Here is an 18,467-nt window from a genome sequence, read left to right as displayed (position 1 = left end):
AGGGTGGAGACAATGGTGATGAGGGGGAGGATGGAGATGGTGGTGATGATGAGGGTGGAGCTGGTGGTGCAGAAGGTGGAGGTGGCAATATAAGAAAAAGGTCCTGACTAGGATTAAAACACACAAACTAAGACTGTTTGGTAAGACTCCACAAGAGAAGAGGCTAGCCCTGGATTCCATTCTAATTGAGAATAAATTATTTAGAACAAGTTTCTTTTAAAAAGAACAGATTAATGCACAGTGAAGCTGGGACTCCAACAGCATGAGTAAACCAGTTAGGGAGTTGGGCTGAGGAGCACTGGATCTTACTGAGCCCTCACAAGTAACGTTTCCTCTAAGTAATGGCTTAGCTATCTGCCTGGATAAAGAATAAAAAAAGTAGAAAAATCTCAAAAACCCTCTAATGGTTCTTTAACTGTTACTTCAGTTGTGGTGAGGGAGTTAATCCTGTAACATGGAGGGATCAAAGTCAGCATCATGCTCTGTGATCCTTCTGTAGTGTGTCGAATATCACCACGGAGGAAAATAAGGGTACAGGGGATTGTTCCAAATGGTTTCTTAAAGTTGCAAACATATGTGTAATTATTCCAATTTCAACATTATCTTTAGTTTTAAAGGATACTTTCATCCGGATTCACTTTGATATAAATAGGATGGATAGACAGATAGACAGATAGATGATATAGATGTTAGATAGATGACAAATAGACAGATAGATAGATGGTAGCTTTTTTTTTCTGAAAAGGTCGTAAATGTCAAAAACAAAAATTTTATCACATCTATCAAATTGTCTTTCTATTCTCATAGATAATTTATTGTATATCTCCCAATAAAATGTTCAAATGGACATCCACTATCAAGGAAATGCAATGCTATAGACATTTTCTTATATTTGAAAACTGGAAAACCTTTTTCCATGAACATATAAGGAAACTGTTAGTTTTAAAAATGGAATTATAGATCTGCTTCCTTACAGAACATTGCTGATTTCCCTAATAATAGAAGACCATCTTAAGAAAAGACATAAATGAATATGCATGATGTTGTATTAAATATAAAATATCAATATAGAAGCAGCTTCTCAGTACTACTGAAGCCTCATCCCCTGCTAAAATAACTGTTTAAAATTGGGACACCTTTTGAGAAAGCAAGCAGCTGACATAAAATCGTTTACTCCTGTGTCCATATGCCTTTGGTAGTAAAACATTCCAAATGCCAGTGATATTTTAGGAAGGCTGAGAATATAAGCATGACAACATTTGAAGGTGATATATAACTCATGGTCTATTCCCTGTTCCTCGTTCTCCCTCCCTCTGCCACCTTGTGTGTGTGCGTGTGCGTGTGTGTGTGTGGGGGGGGCATGTGTTTAGAATTCATCTTTTTGTTCAAGAAGCAAATAATAAAAATGTAAAGTTTTGTATAACAGAAATTTAGAGGACTTGTCCTGTTTGTTAATAATGTGTGATGAATTAGGATATTTTGGCAATATTCAAATTTAAGTAAAACTTAATAGCATTTTATTCTAAAGTGACCCTTCCCTCTCCCTCCACCCCAAATGAAGACAGATGGCTGGCTTAAGAGCAAGTCTCTCCCTCTAACCTTAAGAAGTGGGGAAGGATGGAGGACTGCCCTATGCTGGAAAAGAGAGGATGCATTAAGATGAATTAGAATGAGGCAGGCCTTCAGAGAATTACAGGCTCCAATAAAACAGGAGAGGGCAGAATGTCGAGTCTGAATATCTATTGTGAATGAAAATGGGAACCTATTTTTGTCTTCATGAAAGTTGTCATTCCTACAAATGCATTCAGCTTGTTTAGGGGTTCTTCTTTTTCCATATATATATAATATATATATTTTACCTACAAAGAGGCTACAAAGTCGAGGCCAATTTGCATTTAGAGTCAATTTCCAGAGACTGACTCCGCATCTTTGTACAAATGCATGCCTGTACTCTGCAGTTCTGCAGTGCTGAGCATCCTGACAGCTCTGAAGCCCTGTTTCCTTGTTTATGGCAACGAAGATCAACACTAGCTCTGAAGTACTGTCAAGCGATTTAATACACTGATAGGAAAAGTAAATAAACACGGAAATAGACTGTTGGCTTCTGGTCACGGATGCAAGATTGGCAAGCTTCTAAAGTTTGTCTGCATCTAAAAGCACATTTCTTCATGGTGCTTATCTGATATCTTAAAGTTAGTTTTAAGAACTAAAATTCCTGTTATACACAGACAATTTCTAAAGCCCGAAGCCAAAAGATATAAATTAAAATTGCCGTCGCTGTAATAATATTTATTATATTAAAGATGAAAGGTTAGATATTAATTATACTGTAAGCAAAGATGACATTGCTATTAGGCATTTTTATTGTTGTTCCAAAGTTTATCTTTGAATTTCCTTAGATATTTGTAAGAATAACATGTGCTCTATAAATCAGTTTAGATAAGGCACATACTCTTGAAACTAAATTACGATAAAGGAGAGCTGCTTAAAAGAATAGTAAGTTTTCCCAAATAAATTTGCTACAAATTACACAATTTACAACAGTTTTCATTTCTAGAAGTCTTACTCTAAGCATTTATTATTTTAACATTGTGAACAGTAGTCCTCCCCAATCTGCAGATGATCCATTGCTAGCTCCCCACCACTACCAGGGATATCAGAAACCATACTTTAAATATACTATGTTGTTTTTACACATGCGATTAATAAACTTTAATTTATAAATGAGACAGATTAACAGCAAGAAGACTCCTCCCTGTTGTCCCAAATTATCTTTTGTCGATATATTATATTTTCTACCCATACTTGGCCGTGGGTAATTGAAAATTCAGAAAGCAAAACTGGGGATTGGTAGGATTACTGTTCTTACCAAAATGCAAACAGCATCTTCTAGGGATACCACACCTCTACCTTAGTCATGACCGTGACTACAGACATAGAGCAACAACGCAGTCTTCAATACAGCTCTTAAGCACATGAGCTTTGACTTTCCAGGAAGGCAGTCATTTACTCAAAAAGTGGCAAAAGACCCGAGAAGAAGCCATACAGTTAACAAGGACAATTTTAATAAACCTACTACATCATTAGGCATCATTTTAAAAAAATCCTTTTGGTCAATCCATATGAACAACCACAGGCTCTTAAAGAAAGAAATGTTAACAGAGTGACTCCAAATTCTGCTTATTCGGGTCTCATTCTGACAGGAATAGAGACAGTAGTGAAAGCACTATCTGATTGTTACAGTTTTAACAGTTAATATTGCTCCCACTGCAGAGCTAGAACAACAAAAGCAAAACGGGAAATTGGGAAGTCTCCTACTTGGAAGTACTAATTATGGCTTACTCATCAGTATTTGGTCTAATTCCCTTGAAAACCCTATCTCCAGAAGTGATGGTATTCAGAGAAGAAACAAATACAAAGATAGCCTGTTGATCGCTTAGGAGCACGGAACTGTCAGAAGCTGCCTGGAGCTGGAAGTGTAGCTCAGCAGTAAAGCCTTTCCTTAGCACAGACCAAGCTCTGTGTCCAACCATCAGAACACAAAATATAATAGCAAGACAGAATATAATAGGCTGCTTGTTTCATGTGTTCCCAGGCCTATGTAGTTCTCCAGGATCACAGTAATTGTCAACACTGCTTTGCCTTCATCTTTAACAAATATACAGACACAGTGTCCACATTACATGATTTGCTGAATTTATCTTTTAAAATCTGAAGATCACAAAATTACTACCTAGCAAATGATGATATATTAAAACTCTTCATAGTTTTTGTTCAATAGTTTAAAATAGTATTCTTTATGTTCCAAGGCTCTTTTAGTTGTCTAAACAGATGATAGTGGATAAGCATCATCCTTGTTTTCCCCGTTGTTCTTGCTCTGCTGAAAGTCACATACACAATCTCTTTCGTGTCATGTGAAGTCTCTCCAAAGGCATCAAGTCTGCATTGTACTGTTTCTCCAGATTTTCTGTTTGTCTAATGTAGCTAAACAGACGCATACTGGAGGGACACTGCTTGGGATCTACTGGCAACCAAGCTGAGCAAGTCTGTTTTCTCATTTGAGAGAGACAGATGGGCATAGCGGCATCCATCTCTGCACTAGGAAGGCAGAAGCAACAGATCATGAATCTGCCTGGGATATTCAGTGAGACATTGTCTCAAAAAACAAAACAACAATCATAGCACCTAACTCCAAGGGTGGTATGATATGTATGTGTGTGTCGCATGTTATTGATTGTTTTTGCTTTCTCTTCAGCTCAGGTCTGGAACTCACTATAGCCCAGACAGGCCTTGTATCATGGCAATCCTTCAGCATTAACCTCTTGAGTGCTGTCTTTACAATCATAAATGATTATGCCCCGCCCCATTTTAAAGAAAAAAAGTTAAAAATACACAAGTATAAAACTCGCAGGTTTTATGTTTTGTGCATAATTTCAACTAAATTTAAAATTATTAGTGTTGCACATGAATGATGTCTTTACTGTAATAACAGCAGATTTTCATAAGATGAAATTATTGCTTAGAAAAGGTAGTTATACATAATTGTGACTACCTTAAAGGTAAAAACTTTCCAGTGATGTCACTGGTAACTATGTGTATAATTTATTTTCATCATGTAAAACATAACAACTGAGGCTATTTATAAATTTAGGTACATTTGATCCTACCGCTCATTAATACATACATGGACATGGCTTACACATTGTAAACTCTTGCTGTGCAGGTACACAAAGAGTGTTGTTTACTTAGTATACAACTTGTAAATATCGGCACTGGGAACTTGGACTATTAAATAGGGCATTTCTACCAAGTGTTTTGTCATGTTTTGAAAGTCCCTATCACAAGGCAGGAAATAAATGGTTCATTTTGTTTTCATGAATTGAAAAAGATGGACAAGTTTATTCTCCAGGAAGTTTCTTATAATGTCCTAAATGTGTCCAAATTACAGTTTTTTGAAGGTAACATACTGAGGATTAATTATGATGACACTTTGCTTATAAACGTTTTCCTAGAAGGTGTGAAACTTGCTTTTGGTTTGTTTATTTGGCTCATCACTGTGCAAAAAGGGAAGGTGCTCATACAAGTATATTCTTCAGCGAGGCTTGCTTGCCTTATTAAATTGTGATGCAACACACGAAAAACATAAAGGAAAGGAAAGGGACACAGAGATATATATATGGCAAGTAAAGAATTCCCAAAGGCAGACTCTTCACTGTATTAAAAGTATTCTGTATTAGTTTCCAAGAACAGATACAAAATTTTCCCTTGGCTGAGGGTAGCATGTATGGTGACTGCTTTGGTCAAACACATTAGCACCGACTCAACTTTCCACAGAGTCAAATGTTTCCCTTTAAAACAATTCAATCCTATGATCTGTAAATTGGTACCATAATGGCCATTAGCATCACTGTAGGCATCTATACCTTTCTCCTTTAGTGAAGGATACTCCTTTATTATCCATCAATGGCCAAGTTTCACAGTAATCATGTTCTCACAGGGGCAAACTGGATCAGACTACACAAACAGGATTTGTTAAATTGCAGTCAGAATCAATGAAGGTAATCCACTCACATCACTTCTCTGACACTTGCCTGGTTTTAGCACTAAGTGTCCAGCATGCCAGGTCCCCCACCTCAGTAACAATTTTAAATCTGAAAGTCTGTAATACATTCTTGAGAAAATATGGATAACTGGTCTCAACAGATCTACAATAATGATTAATAAGGGTTACTAGTAGACATGCCACTCACAGTCATTTTGAAAATGAAGAACTGGAGATAATTTCTAGTCAACCAACCATTAGACACTTTACCAATAACATTTTATGCCTAATTATGTTAGACACTATATCCAATTCAATTCATTACCATAACTCATAGTTAAATGCCATCAAGGTAAAGCTGTAGGATTAGCCACATGGTAAAATGTCATAGGTTAATTGACAAATTGATATCCTCAATTTATAAAATAGTATGACATTTTATTATTTTGAAGGTTATCATGTTTTCTTTATCTCTAGAAGATTGGGAAGGAGAAAAGCAATAAGTTCCAGTTGCCGGCATACTTAGTAACAAAAGGAAGCAAGTTTATAAACACGTTAGAAAAACTTCACCTTCATTCTAATCAAACTGAATGTCCCCATTTATGAATAAAAGAATTGTTAAATTGCTATCAGTTCCCAGATAGCTATCTAAGACAGGAGAAGGAGATTGCCACTGAAATTACCCCAAGTAAAATACTCTTTTAAAATTATGATCCTCCTGCCATAACTCTGTAAGTGCTGAGATCAGAGGCATATTCCAGGCTCAAAAACAACCATTTAGCCTGACTTGACAGTCGTTGTCTTTGAAAATAAGTATGGAGGGTTGGAGAGATGGTTCGATAGTTAAGAGCACAAACTGTGGTTCAGAAGAACCAGGTTTGATTCCCAGTACCCCCATTGGGAGGTTTACTCCTGTAACTACCTCCAGGGCACCTGAAGTCCTCTTCTCACCACTTTGACACTTGACCATGTGTGTCAATACCCTCCAAAAGAAACACATGTACATATGTTAACTAATATATATATATATATATATATATATATATATATATATACACATATATATACATATATACACACACACATATATACATATATATATATATATATACACACATACATATATATACTTAAAAATAAGTATACGATCATTTTAGTTATAAGTACCCAACAGTCAAGTCAATCTTGAATACTAGTAGGGCATCTTCTAACCTACAATATGTGAAAGCAGCAAACAGGAGGGTAATCTTTTCAAATGTGATAGTACATAAGGGTAAAAACTAAAGTGATGGTAGTGTTTAAAGAGCTAAATGTTTCAATCATAATGATCATACTACGATCTTCACTGGGCCACCAGTAGAGGATACAAATCCTATTTTCTTTCTGTTCAATTTGAGAAAGACAAATTCTATTTATATCATTGAAAGTAATCTCTAGGAAAAATGTAGAAAAATATGCAGCATGTATTGTTAAAATTAAACTACCATGACTTTTAAACTATGGGTAATATAGTTATGGAAACCTGAACATTAGTCTTGCTACAGGGCTTTTTTGTTTTTTCTTTCCTTTCTCTTTGTGAGACAAGGCTGACATCAAAGTTTGTACACAATCTTAGTGGTAGCCAACAGCTCTCTAATTGGATTTGCCCAACAAGAGGAAAATCAAGCCTAGTATTGGAAACCTAGTCAGCTACCAAGGCTAGTAAAGTCACGGATCTTGGAGAGACCCTACCATCATCACTTTACTAAACCGGCATAATTCTAACTTCATTGTAAATACTTATCCTGATGTGCACAGATAAAGAGTAGTTGTCACCCTTCATAAAGAGCATTATAGAAAACCATAACCAATCAAAATATACATTTTTGGAACCCAGTCCCAAAGTCTTCACTTACAAAGCAATTACTGCATCTAAAGCTTAGGGAATACTTCAGAAGAGGAGTCAGAAAGATTGTAAGAGCCAGAGGATTAGAGAGTTTGATTTGAGATTGTGTCTCCTAGTAATGTCAGAAGTGACACCCATAAAGTCTCACATGATTGCTTACATATGGCTGGACAACAACAGTCATGTTAAAATGGAGAAGGTGGGAAGGCCAATGAGCCTCAACCCTACACAAAGAACTGTAGGGACCTAAAGAACATTGAAAGTGGGAGAAATAATTTTCCCCCAGGGAAGAGCATTCTAATGTGTTATCTAAAACCAAATGGTCAGTACTGAACACATACATACAAGTGACATACAGAATGAATAGATTATATTTAGGAACGTGTATGCACGTTTATATGCATGTATTCATGTAACAGCAGTCATTGAAAAAAGAGGCCATGCAAATAGATCCATACTTATCACCCTGCACAAAACTGAAGTCCAAGTGGATCAAAGACCTCAACATAAAACCAGACACATTAAATCGGCTAGAAAAAAAAGTGGGGAATACCCTAGAACTCATTGGTACAGGAGAAAACTTCCTGAACAGAACACCAACAGCACAGGCTCTAAGAGCAACAATCAATAAATGGGACCTCATGAAATTGAAAAGCTTCTGTAAAGCAAAGGACACCGTCATCAAAACAAAGCGACTGCCTACAGATTGGGAAAGAATCATCACCAACCCTCTATCTGACAGAGGACTCATATCCAATATATATAAAGAACTAAACAAGCTGAAAAGCAACAAACCAAGTAATCCACTTAAAAAATGGGGAACAGAGCTAAAGAGAGAATTCTCTGCAGAGGAATATCGAATGGCAGAGAAGCACTTAAAGAAATGCTCAACCTCATTAGCCATTAGGGAAATGCAAATCAAAACAACCCTGAGATTTCACCTTACACCCATCAGAATGGCCAAGATGAAAATCTCAAGGGACAACACATGCTGGAGAGGTTGTGGAGAAAGGGGAACCCTTCTCCACTGCTGGTGGGAATGTAAACTGGTACAACCACTCTGGAAATCAATCTGGCGCTTTCTCAGACAACTAGGAATAGCGCTTCCTCAAGATCCAGCCATACCACTCCTAGGCATATACCCAAAAGAGGCGCAAGTACACAACAAGGACATTTGTTCAACCATGTTTGTAGCAGCTTTATTTGTAATAGCCAGAAGCTGGAAACAACCCAGATGCCCCTCAACTGAAGAATGGATGCAGAAACTGCGGTACATCTATACAATGGAGTATTACTCAGCAATGAAAAATAAGGAAATCATGAAATTTGCAGGTAAATGGTGGGACCTGGAAAGGATCATCCTGAGTGAGTTGACCCAGAAGCAAAAAGTATATACTCACGGTATATACTCACTCATATAAACATACAATATAGAATAAACCCACTAAAAGCTGTACATCTAAACAAACTAAGCAAAAGAGAGGACCCTAACTAAAATGTTCAATCCCCATCCTGAAAGGCAAAGAGGATGGACATCAGAAGAAAACGAAAATAGGAAACAACCTCGGAACTCGCTACAGAGGGCCTCTGAAAGCCAGAAGAAAACAGGAAACAACCTTGAAACCTGCCACAGAGGGCCTCTGAAAGCTTCTGCAGTATAGACTGTCAAAGCAGATGCTGAGCCTGATGGCCAACTGATGGGCAGAGTGAATGGAATTTTATGTAAGAAGTGGGAAATAGTAAGAGCTGGAGGGAACGGGAACTCCACAAGCAGAGCAACAGAACAAGATAATTTGAACACAGGGAACTTCCCAGAGACTCATACTCCAACCAAGGACTATTTGTGGAGATGACCTGGAACCCCTGCACAGGTGTAGCCCATGGCAGTTCAGTGTCCAAGTGGGTTCCATAGTAATGGGAAGAGGGACTGCCTCTGACATAATCTGATTGGCCTGCTTGTTGATCACTTCCCCCTGAGGGGGGAGCAGCCTTACCAGGCCACAGTAGAGGACAATGCAGCCACTTTTGATGAGAAATGATAGACTAAGATCAGAAAGGAGAGGAGAACCTCCCCTATCAGTGGACTTGGGGAGTGGCATGCATGCAGAAAGGGGAGGGAGGGTGGGATCGGCAGGGGAGGAGGGAGGGGCTCATGGGGGGATACAAAATGAATAAAGTGTAATTAATAAAAAAAATAAAAGATTAAAAGAAAAAAGAAAAAAGAGGCCATGAATTTCAAAGAAAGCAAGGAGAGGAAATACAGAGGGAGGAAAGGGAAAGGGAAACAGTATAATGATATATAGTCTCAAAAGAATAGAAGTAAAAAAAAAAAATCTGTGTCTATGTAAGTCAAGCTGATAATTGATCCCTAATCCCCATTCCTTGGTCTCCTGAGTGCAGGGATTACATGCATGACAAGTCTGTGGTGTTACGTCAAGTATCAGGACATTTACCTTTTCAGGTATAAGAATCAGCATGAAAAATATAAGCAATTTTCTTTGCCTGGCCAGATTAGTTTCTTGCCTGAGTGTTGACTTTCTCTATGTCATTCTTTCTCTAAACATGTGTCCACTTTTATCTTACTTAAGCAGCTACTGATGTTCAGCAGCCAGCTTTTACCCGGCTCAGTTAATTGGTGAATTGAAACTTTGTCTCTTGAGCTGTGAAAATTATAGAAAACTCTCTCTAGTAATTTGTGGATTTAAATGCCCCCCATTCAGCATGGGTTAACATGGTCGCCGTCTGCATGCCGCCCTGGTGATGATCTGTCTTTCATACAAAGTAATGAAAAACGGCTATCTACCCCTTGTCCCCCACTGGTTGAAGTGGTATTAATTAATTTCACCAAAGCCCAGAAGTCCAATGAAACCGCTTTTCTACTTAAGTTAATTGCTTTGAAGAAGGCAAAGCAATTGATTGAGACAGGGTCTCATCTCAGAAGCCTGGTGTATAATGAGAGTACTTCTGAGCACTCATTAAACCTGACCACCATATAATGTTAGGGATGAGCACTCTAAAGAACACTTAATTGGACTCAAATGGTGAGAAAGTCTACACTACACATTTCATACAAGAATAATAGAAAGTATATGCCACATGGCCTTTAGGGACAATAGCCAAGCTATCAGAAACTGATAGCATGTTAGAATACAGGTGACCTTGATATTATTACCTGTTTTTTTCCCAAATTGTGGCACATTCTCTATCGCCTCCTTACCTTGCCCAAGCTACCAGCAAACACAATTACAAAAATGAAATAGTTAGATAGTTGAATTGAAAGTTACTACTTTAAAATTACATTTATTGTATTAAAATACATCTCTAGGCTTTAGGACATCAATTACTTTACTCTTGCATCAACTGCTCAAGGCTGCCTCAGTGAACGCTCTTCTGTGGTCCAAATAGAACTATCCCCAAATGATTTAGCTGTCAAGTTAGTGAAGAAGTGTTTAAAGCAACACAGTCACAATAAGCACTGCTACTTTTTTTTTTACTATTAATTCCCTTACATATTCTCTAAAACTGCATGAATTGAAAAGTCTGGACTTACAGCAAGGAAAATTGGGGTGCAAAAATTTCATGAGCCTTTTAGTCTAATGAGCTTCAGCTTTCCTGTATTGATTTATTGAACATTACTTTCTACTTTCTGATCATATTTTGGATCTTTAATAAATATAGATGTTTCATAACATAAAATTGTCAGCCTTTTGTGTATCAACCAGTATTTCCTCAGTTTTAAAAAAATGACAAAAACAAACCTGCTCAGCACTGATATAACAAATAGACACAGAAAATTGTATTTATCATTTCAAAGATAACTATGGAGTATAGAAACAGGTAACAGACTCTATGGAAATCCCTTTGGCCCTAGGCATTAGGATAAAGTTGAAATCAGGCACGGGATAAAATACCTGAAAAGAAGACAGAGTTGTTTTCATTCATTTTTCATCAAGATACAGTAATGTTTGCTCAGAAATTTTCTGTGCCCTCTCTATGTTCACATAAGAATCTTCATTAAAAAGGGAAGATTTTTGCCTCAATCCCTAGAGCAATGGACAAAGACAGGCTCAAACCACCTCACAAGAGAAGCAGATACCAGATAATTCAAGGAAGCATTCCAGGGGTTCATGGAAAGGCAGAGCAATACAAAGGTCTGCAAAGGGGAATGATAGAGAAATGTGGCCTCACCCTACCCAAAGTGGAGACTTTCTATAGGCTGGGCTTTCCACATCCAGGCAGCAGCTGGTTACAACAGGGAGAATTTAAGACTTTAGACTTGATTACCACTGTCAAAGAGCTATAATTTACAATTACAACTTGTTATTTATTCTACTAGCCTAACAACTGAAATGCTGGAAGTGGAGACAGTGGGGGATGGTCACTTGTAAAATATCATCACCGTTTAAAATTACTTATTTTGTGCTATTATTCTCTATGCACATATTATATCTACTCAACTAAACTAGAATAGGTGCCCGAATGTGGGATTTTATAGGAGCACACTTGGAGACCAGATTTTTATCATTTAGCTCCAGCCACAGCACCATCTCTCCTATAGTAATTAATGCAATTAAAAATTCTCAAAGATTTAACTTTCCATGGTGTGGTAAGTATGAAATCACATTAATTAGATGAACAATATGCAGTTGGCAGAATTATTTCACTTCCTTAAGACAGTTTCCAATGTGACATGTAAACACTTTTGCAAGGTGTGCCTTTGACTTTTGTTTAACTGTGAAAGTAAATGCTCTAGTCAATGGCAGATGCTTATTCTTAAATACAATTGAACTTTAGCATTGAGGATCTAGGAGAATAATTCTCATCTTTTTCTTTGTCTAACAAGGAATTACTTTATCATTTGTGACTAATTTAAAAGTTCTTTTATATCCAAATTATGAAGCAGAGGTCAAGAAGGCCTGAGAGCGGGGTCTTTTCACTGCTCTCTGGTATAAAAACAGAGTGTACAACCGTACTAGAGTAATGGTGGTGGTAATGATAATAATAGTAATAATAATAATAATAATAATAATAATAATAATAAATAGCTGTGCATTTTATAATATGAAGTAAGAGAACAACAGAGTTGTGAAAGTCAATAATTCATTTTTTATTCTGAATGTAAAAGATACATTACCCAGTTTATAAAGGCTTGGTGATACATTTGCTGTACACATATGTGGATTCTTTTAGACCACAAAAATACCTTGTGGGAGCTGGGAAGATGGCTCAGTCAGTAAAGTGCTCTCCACTCAAGCATGAGGAACTGAGTTCAGATCCCCAGCGCCCATGTAAAAAGCTGTCTGTGGTGCTATGCACCTGTAATCCTAGTACTGAGGAGCATGGACAGGAGGTCCTCGGAACTCCCTGCCCTGCTTTGCTCAGTCAGTGATTTCCAAGTTCAGTGAGTCACCACGAGAGCAATACAGGATATCGTTTGATGGCAGCATGCGTGTGGGTGTGCACATGAGCATGCATATTACACACACACACACACACACACACACACACACACACACAGACACACACACACACACACACACACACACACACACACACACACAACTCTACATCATATCAGTGTATTTACCCCATGAATCTATCAATATAGTTTAGAATTTTATTGTTTAGCAATAACTCAAATCTGAGCTAATTGGTCTAAAGCGTGAATTTGGGGGTTCTGGTATGTTATGCTCCCCCCCCAAAGGGAGAAAAATGCAAAAGCAATAGCAGAGTGATGAGATCAATTTGTGAAGGCAGAAATGTTAAAAGGAGTAAATTAGAGATGCTAGACAAACAGACATCGGGTAGAGGATGAGAGATGTAGCCATAGCTTCGAGGAAGGCAGAGACACAGATAGAAAGAAAGGGACCTCAGTGAAGTGCAGTTCACTGTGGAGAACAAGCAAGGAAAACACTAACAACATCACGACTTTTTAAACAGAGATAAATTTAGTATGTGACAGCAGTGCATAAGTACTTGTTGCTGAGTTGACTAACCACATTGTTTAATCAAACCACTTTACATTTATATAGCCACATCAGGGATTTTACCTTAAGACACTCATGGCTGGGGTCTCTTGAAACGTTAACATTAGTTTTTCCTTTTAGGATATTCCTTATTATACAAACTTGCCTTTTAATAATCAAGCCAGAGGAAGATGGCAAGAAATTGATAATGTGTATCCATTCTGCTTCATGCATTTATTCTAAAATGAATATAATCCCATTAGTAATGAAACTGCCTGTACGGCACATATTCCACGGGAGCCTTAATTAGTGAAGGCAAGGTTTTCCCTACGGGGCAAGCCAAAGATTATCCCTAGGAAATGCCTACCCAGTCTTTCTATTGTTCCAAAGGCTGTCTGAGACATACCTGAAACAAAAAAAGTCCCTAATCAAAGCAGGCTTTGCCTTTCTGGGTCAGGCCCTACAGTCAAACCTGTGGAAAAAAAAATCATGAGGGATTATTAAAACAGAGTGCTGCAGAAGGAGAAGGGTGAAGACAGGAGGGGAGGGTAAAAATCAAAGACCACCCTGGCCTGGGTCAGTGAGCTAACCTCCAATACCCACTAGGCCAAAAGTTAAACTGAATCTAGTCAGGGATGTTGTACATTCATCAATAAGCACACATACAAATATAAAATATTATATAGTACATATATATTGCGCACACACACTGAAGACTACACAGCATAAAGACAAGCCAGAACAAATAAAGCAGTCCAAGAGAAGAAACAATAATTTAATAAGAAAAGCCTCCTGCGTACACTGTTAGTCATGCAGAATGGCCTCCATTGCTGAGATGAACATTAAGTCTCAGTGAAGCTTACCAGCCTCTCACTAGGAGATATGTGGTTCCATTCATTTTATTCATTATTTCCTTATTACTTACTTCTTTTAGGGACAGGTCCTTCCACAGTACGCTGTATCCCAGGCTGACTTGGAACCTGCTAACTAGTGTGGAATTTTAGACTCTAAATTGCTACAATCCCCCATGCTTTAACATCTTTGGTGTTTCAGTTATGAGTGTACCCCTATACCTAGCCTTGTTAGTATTATTTTCAACTGACAAATCATAACCACATACTTCTACGGGGTAGAGCATGTTGTGTACATATGGGCTTATTAAATCAAGCCAGTTGACATGTAATACCTAACTACAAATCGGGGACATACTCTTTTACTTTTCTACAGATACGTGATTGGCAGCAAACCAAGGAAGTTCTCTGATCATCCACTTTTTCATTGTTGGCAAAAAAGTCTTTGGCCAGGGCGTACTCCCTCAAGAAATGATTTCTGAGCACTGCATTGTGTGCTTCGGGGTACTGTATGCAGATGTATTTACACATTTTTAAACACCTTCCCCATGCTGTATTTGTTAGATTCATTGTTTCTTCTGGGTTTCTGCAGGCCTGACATTGACCACTTAAAATGTCTGGATATATGAAACAGTCCTTTTTTTATTATTAAAACACATCTGAGATATGAAAATTATAGAGTGAAAGAGATGTGTTTTGGCTCACAGTTTTAGATGTTTCAGATAGTGGGTCAGTGAGCTTTGTTGCTTGGAGCCTGTGGTGACACACCGTGACACAGCTCACAGTCAAGAAATAATCACTCACCTTGTGGCCAGGAAGTGAAAGAGAAAAGACTCAGGGTTCCGATATTCTCTCCCAGGGCCATGTCCTTAATGATTTAGAGACCTCTCATCAGGCCCCACTAGGTCAATGCCCAGTGGCCTCCCCATACCGCCAACAGATTACGGAAGAGTGTTAAGATGCCAATAACAGCACTAAGTTTCCCTGCTTTAGGAGGTGCCTAGTTTGGCTGCAGAGAGAATACAGCTACTATCACCTCCAGTCATTGTCTCTGCAACATCAGAGGGAAAGGAGGAGCCAAGGGAGCAGCGAGAAGCATAAGCTGAGAATTCCGCATGGAAATAATTTTCATTTGTTTGGCAGTTAGCAAATTTAAGGCTTCCAAACCTCTCACCTTTCTCTTGAAATCAAAAGCCAAAACAGGTCAAGGGGACACTGGAATTCCAGTGCAGGAGAAAAGATACAGTCTCAAAAAATATGTTTTTACTTAAAGAGAAAATTCTTAAAAACCAAAAGAAATTTGGTTTAGCCATAACAAATCAGACATAAAAATTTCACGTGCTTCAGCACTTCATGTTATTAAAATTACTCCTAATGCCACAAAATTGTAAAAGAAATCATGATAAAGAATATTCAGCTAGATGCAAATGTATGCATGTAACTCCTAAAGATGATAACGAGAAACAAAGGAATAACATACTGTGACAGTAATTTTCCTCTTAACAACATGTTTTTGCTTCAACACTTTTTAGTGACCATAAGAACAAAAATAACAGAGACTGTTTTCAAATGGCACGCTGAGGGTTCAAGCTGCCTAGGAAAATCACGTGGGTTGTAGCACATGCCGTGAGGCAAAACTCAGGACTTAGAAAGCCACCAATACAAGACCAACTCTAATCATGTCGTCAAAATTAAATAATGAAACACATTTTAACCAAATGTCAGATGAGCTGTAATATTGGAAAGAAAATCCCTCAGAAATCACTCTATTAACTTAAATGTCAGCACAAAGCAGTAGAAATCCGCTTAAGTCCAAACAGCAGGCTCCAATCTGATTTCACCTATCTGCTCTGCTTCCTTCTGGATACGGTTAGCCATTTGGGCTTTAAGCATCTGAACAGTTCAAGACAGATCCAGCCTTCAGCAGTCCTGATTATCTTCTTCTAATGATTACTAAAGGGAAAAGCTCCACTATTGACAGAAGGCGGGAGTTATTAAGCTCTACAGTTCATTTGATATTTCCTTTCTGGCTCTGGGGCCATGTATGGAAAGGTTGGAGTGGACCTCCACAAAGAAGAAAAGGAGAAAGGACAAAGCAAAGCATGAGATACTTGAACGTTCATATATTATGGATGAGTCCACATCCATATAATGGGGCATGAGAGCACATCACACATGCTGTGTGCTCCCTTTTGCTATTTGCATCTCTCCCCTATAATTTTCATGTCGACCCTTTATCAATCCTGTCCCTGTCACGGATGAGGAATGGATAATGAACATCTCAAACAATTTAAAATAAGCAGGATGTCAGCAGGGGTATTTTGAGGCTTAAGTAAGTAATTCCCAGAAAAGATCTAGCTGTCAAAAGTCTCACTAGAATCCTATATATTGCAGTGCCATATCCTGCCTTGTAAAATTCAGATACGTTAATTTATTCTGTTTGCTAAAGGAAATAAATTTATTCTGTATGCTAAAGGAATTCGCTATCAAGAAACATCAAGGAAAGAATTCAGTTCTGGTCATCCAAAAGAAAGATAGTTGTTAAGTAAAATAAAAAGAAAAAAGAAGGTTTTGCCTACAGCATAAATTGTATCCATACTGACAATATGAAGAGCAAAAGATCCTAACTCACCTTCGCCATCTCAAAAACTGTGTAACTGTTAAGCCAGAATGTTTACTGAGAAGATTATTTTATAAGCAATAGGAACCATCAGTGGACTTGGAAAGGGGCAGGGAGGAGACCAGGGAGGGAGTGTGGGGTTGGGGAGGGAATGAGGGAGCGGGATACAGCTGGGACACAGAGTTAACAAAATGTAACTAAAAAGAAAAATAAAATTAAAAAAAAAGAAAAAAAAAGAATACAATTTCAAACAAAAAAAACGTTTTACTCTGAAGAACAAACAAAAACAAAACACCAGCAAACAAAACATTAAAAAATACTTTGTATAATTAACTATGACAAAATATGTTCTCAGAGTGTATCTAGCTTTTGTATAGACAGTGAGTGGCATGAGAGATGGCTGTGTGTGCTGCTGTGACCCCCAATGACTCCCAGAATGCTCAGCCCAGGATTTCAACCCAGTGATGTGCCAAGAAGGCCACCATAATGCTACTACTTCACTTATCTACAGTAATTTCTCTAGCTTAGACTCACCTGTGAGTCTATCCTGGGTTATCAGAGCTCAGTTAGAGGGAATAATTTACTGACCATGTCTACCTATTCTATCTAATCAGGGAATCTTAGCTGAGAATTGCCTAGGGATTCAATAGTCAAAAACATAGGACCTGGATGTTAACTTCAGCCAAGAACTTACATTTCATTCATTACTGATTATTGTTGTTGTGTATGTGTTTACACAAGATATATGTATTGGGGGAAGATCTGTCAAAGCACATGTGTGGAGGTCAGAGACTAACGATGTGATGTCACAGTTGTCTCCTGCCACCCTCATCTGGGTTCCAGGGATTGAAGTCAGGGTTGTCAGGCTTTGCAGGCAAACACTTAATCCCCCAGCCAAGACCTTGCATTGTCAAGAACCAACATAGAAACGCTTGCTTTCTTCTAACCAATCATCCACAAAACAGGATCACAAGATCATTCTTACAAAAATCCCATGATGCAACTTCATTTTGAGACTGATGAAATGTTATGTGCTTATGAGTAATCAGCCAATTTTAACGAATCTGATAAGGATGGTTATAAATGATCAAAAGGGGAAGAAAAGAAAAAAAAAGGAGCTAGAAGAATCTTTCTAGGAAGTATGTACTATATCTTCTCAAATCCTCAGGGCTATCAGAGCCAAGGTTACCCCAGAGTAATTATTTATATGTAACAAGGAAATTGAGTTTATTAGTATGCTGTCACAGGAAATATTTTTCACAAATTTGATTTTTGGAAAAATAGATTACAACTTCACATTTTAAAGAAAACAAAGTGCTGTCCCACCTGTGTTCACATCATCATTCTTCACAATAACCAAGAAGTGGAAACAACCAAGAGTTCGTTGATGGACAAGTGGATGGAGCAGAGGTACTCATGCGATAGAATGGCATTCAGCCTCATAAAGGAGAAGTTTCTCATGGATGCTATGCTATGGATCAACCTAGAGGGTATTATACTGCTAAAAAAGGGCGGGGAGGAAGGAAGGAAAGAGAGAGAGACAAAGAGAGAGAGAGAGAAAGAAAGAAAGAAAGAAAGAAAGAAAGAAAGAAAGAAAGAAAGA

The 18,467-nt window shown here is 37.9% G+C and overlaps 1 protein-coding gene across 7 annotated transcripts in view; it reads right to left on the bottom strand.

Annotated features, from left to right (window-relative positions):
* Nrg1 (neuregulin 1) overlaps positions 1–18,467 on the bottom strand; it is a 192,368-nt gene that overhangs the window by 69,191 nt on the left and 104,710 nt on the right. The window lies entirely within an intron of this gene.

This window comes from Psammomys obesus, unplaced genomic scaffold (genome assembly GCF_907164565.1).
Source record: "Psammomys obesus unplaced genomic scaffold, mPsaObe1.curated_primary_1811, whole genome shotgun sequence".
Taxonomy (NCBI): Eukaryota; Metazoa; Chordata; class Mammalia; order Rodentia; family Muridae; genus Psammomys; species Psammomys obesus.
Note: the sequence above shows the minus strand (reverse complement) of the source record. Positions and strands in the feature narration are given on the sequence as shown.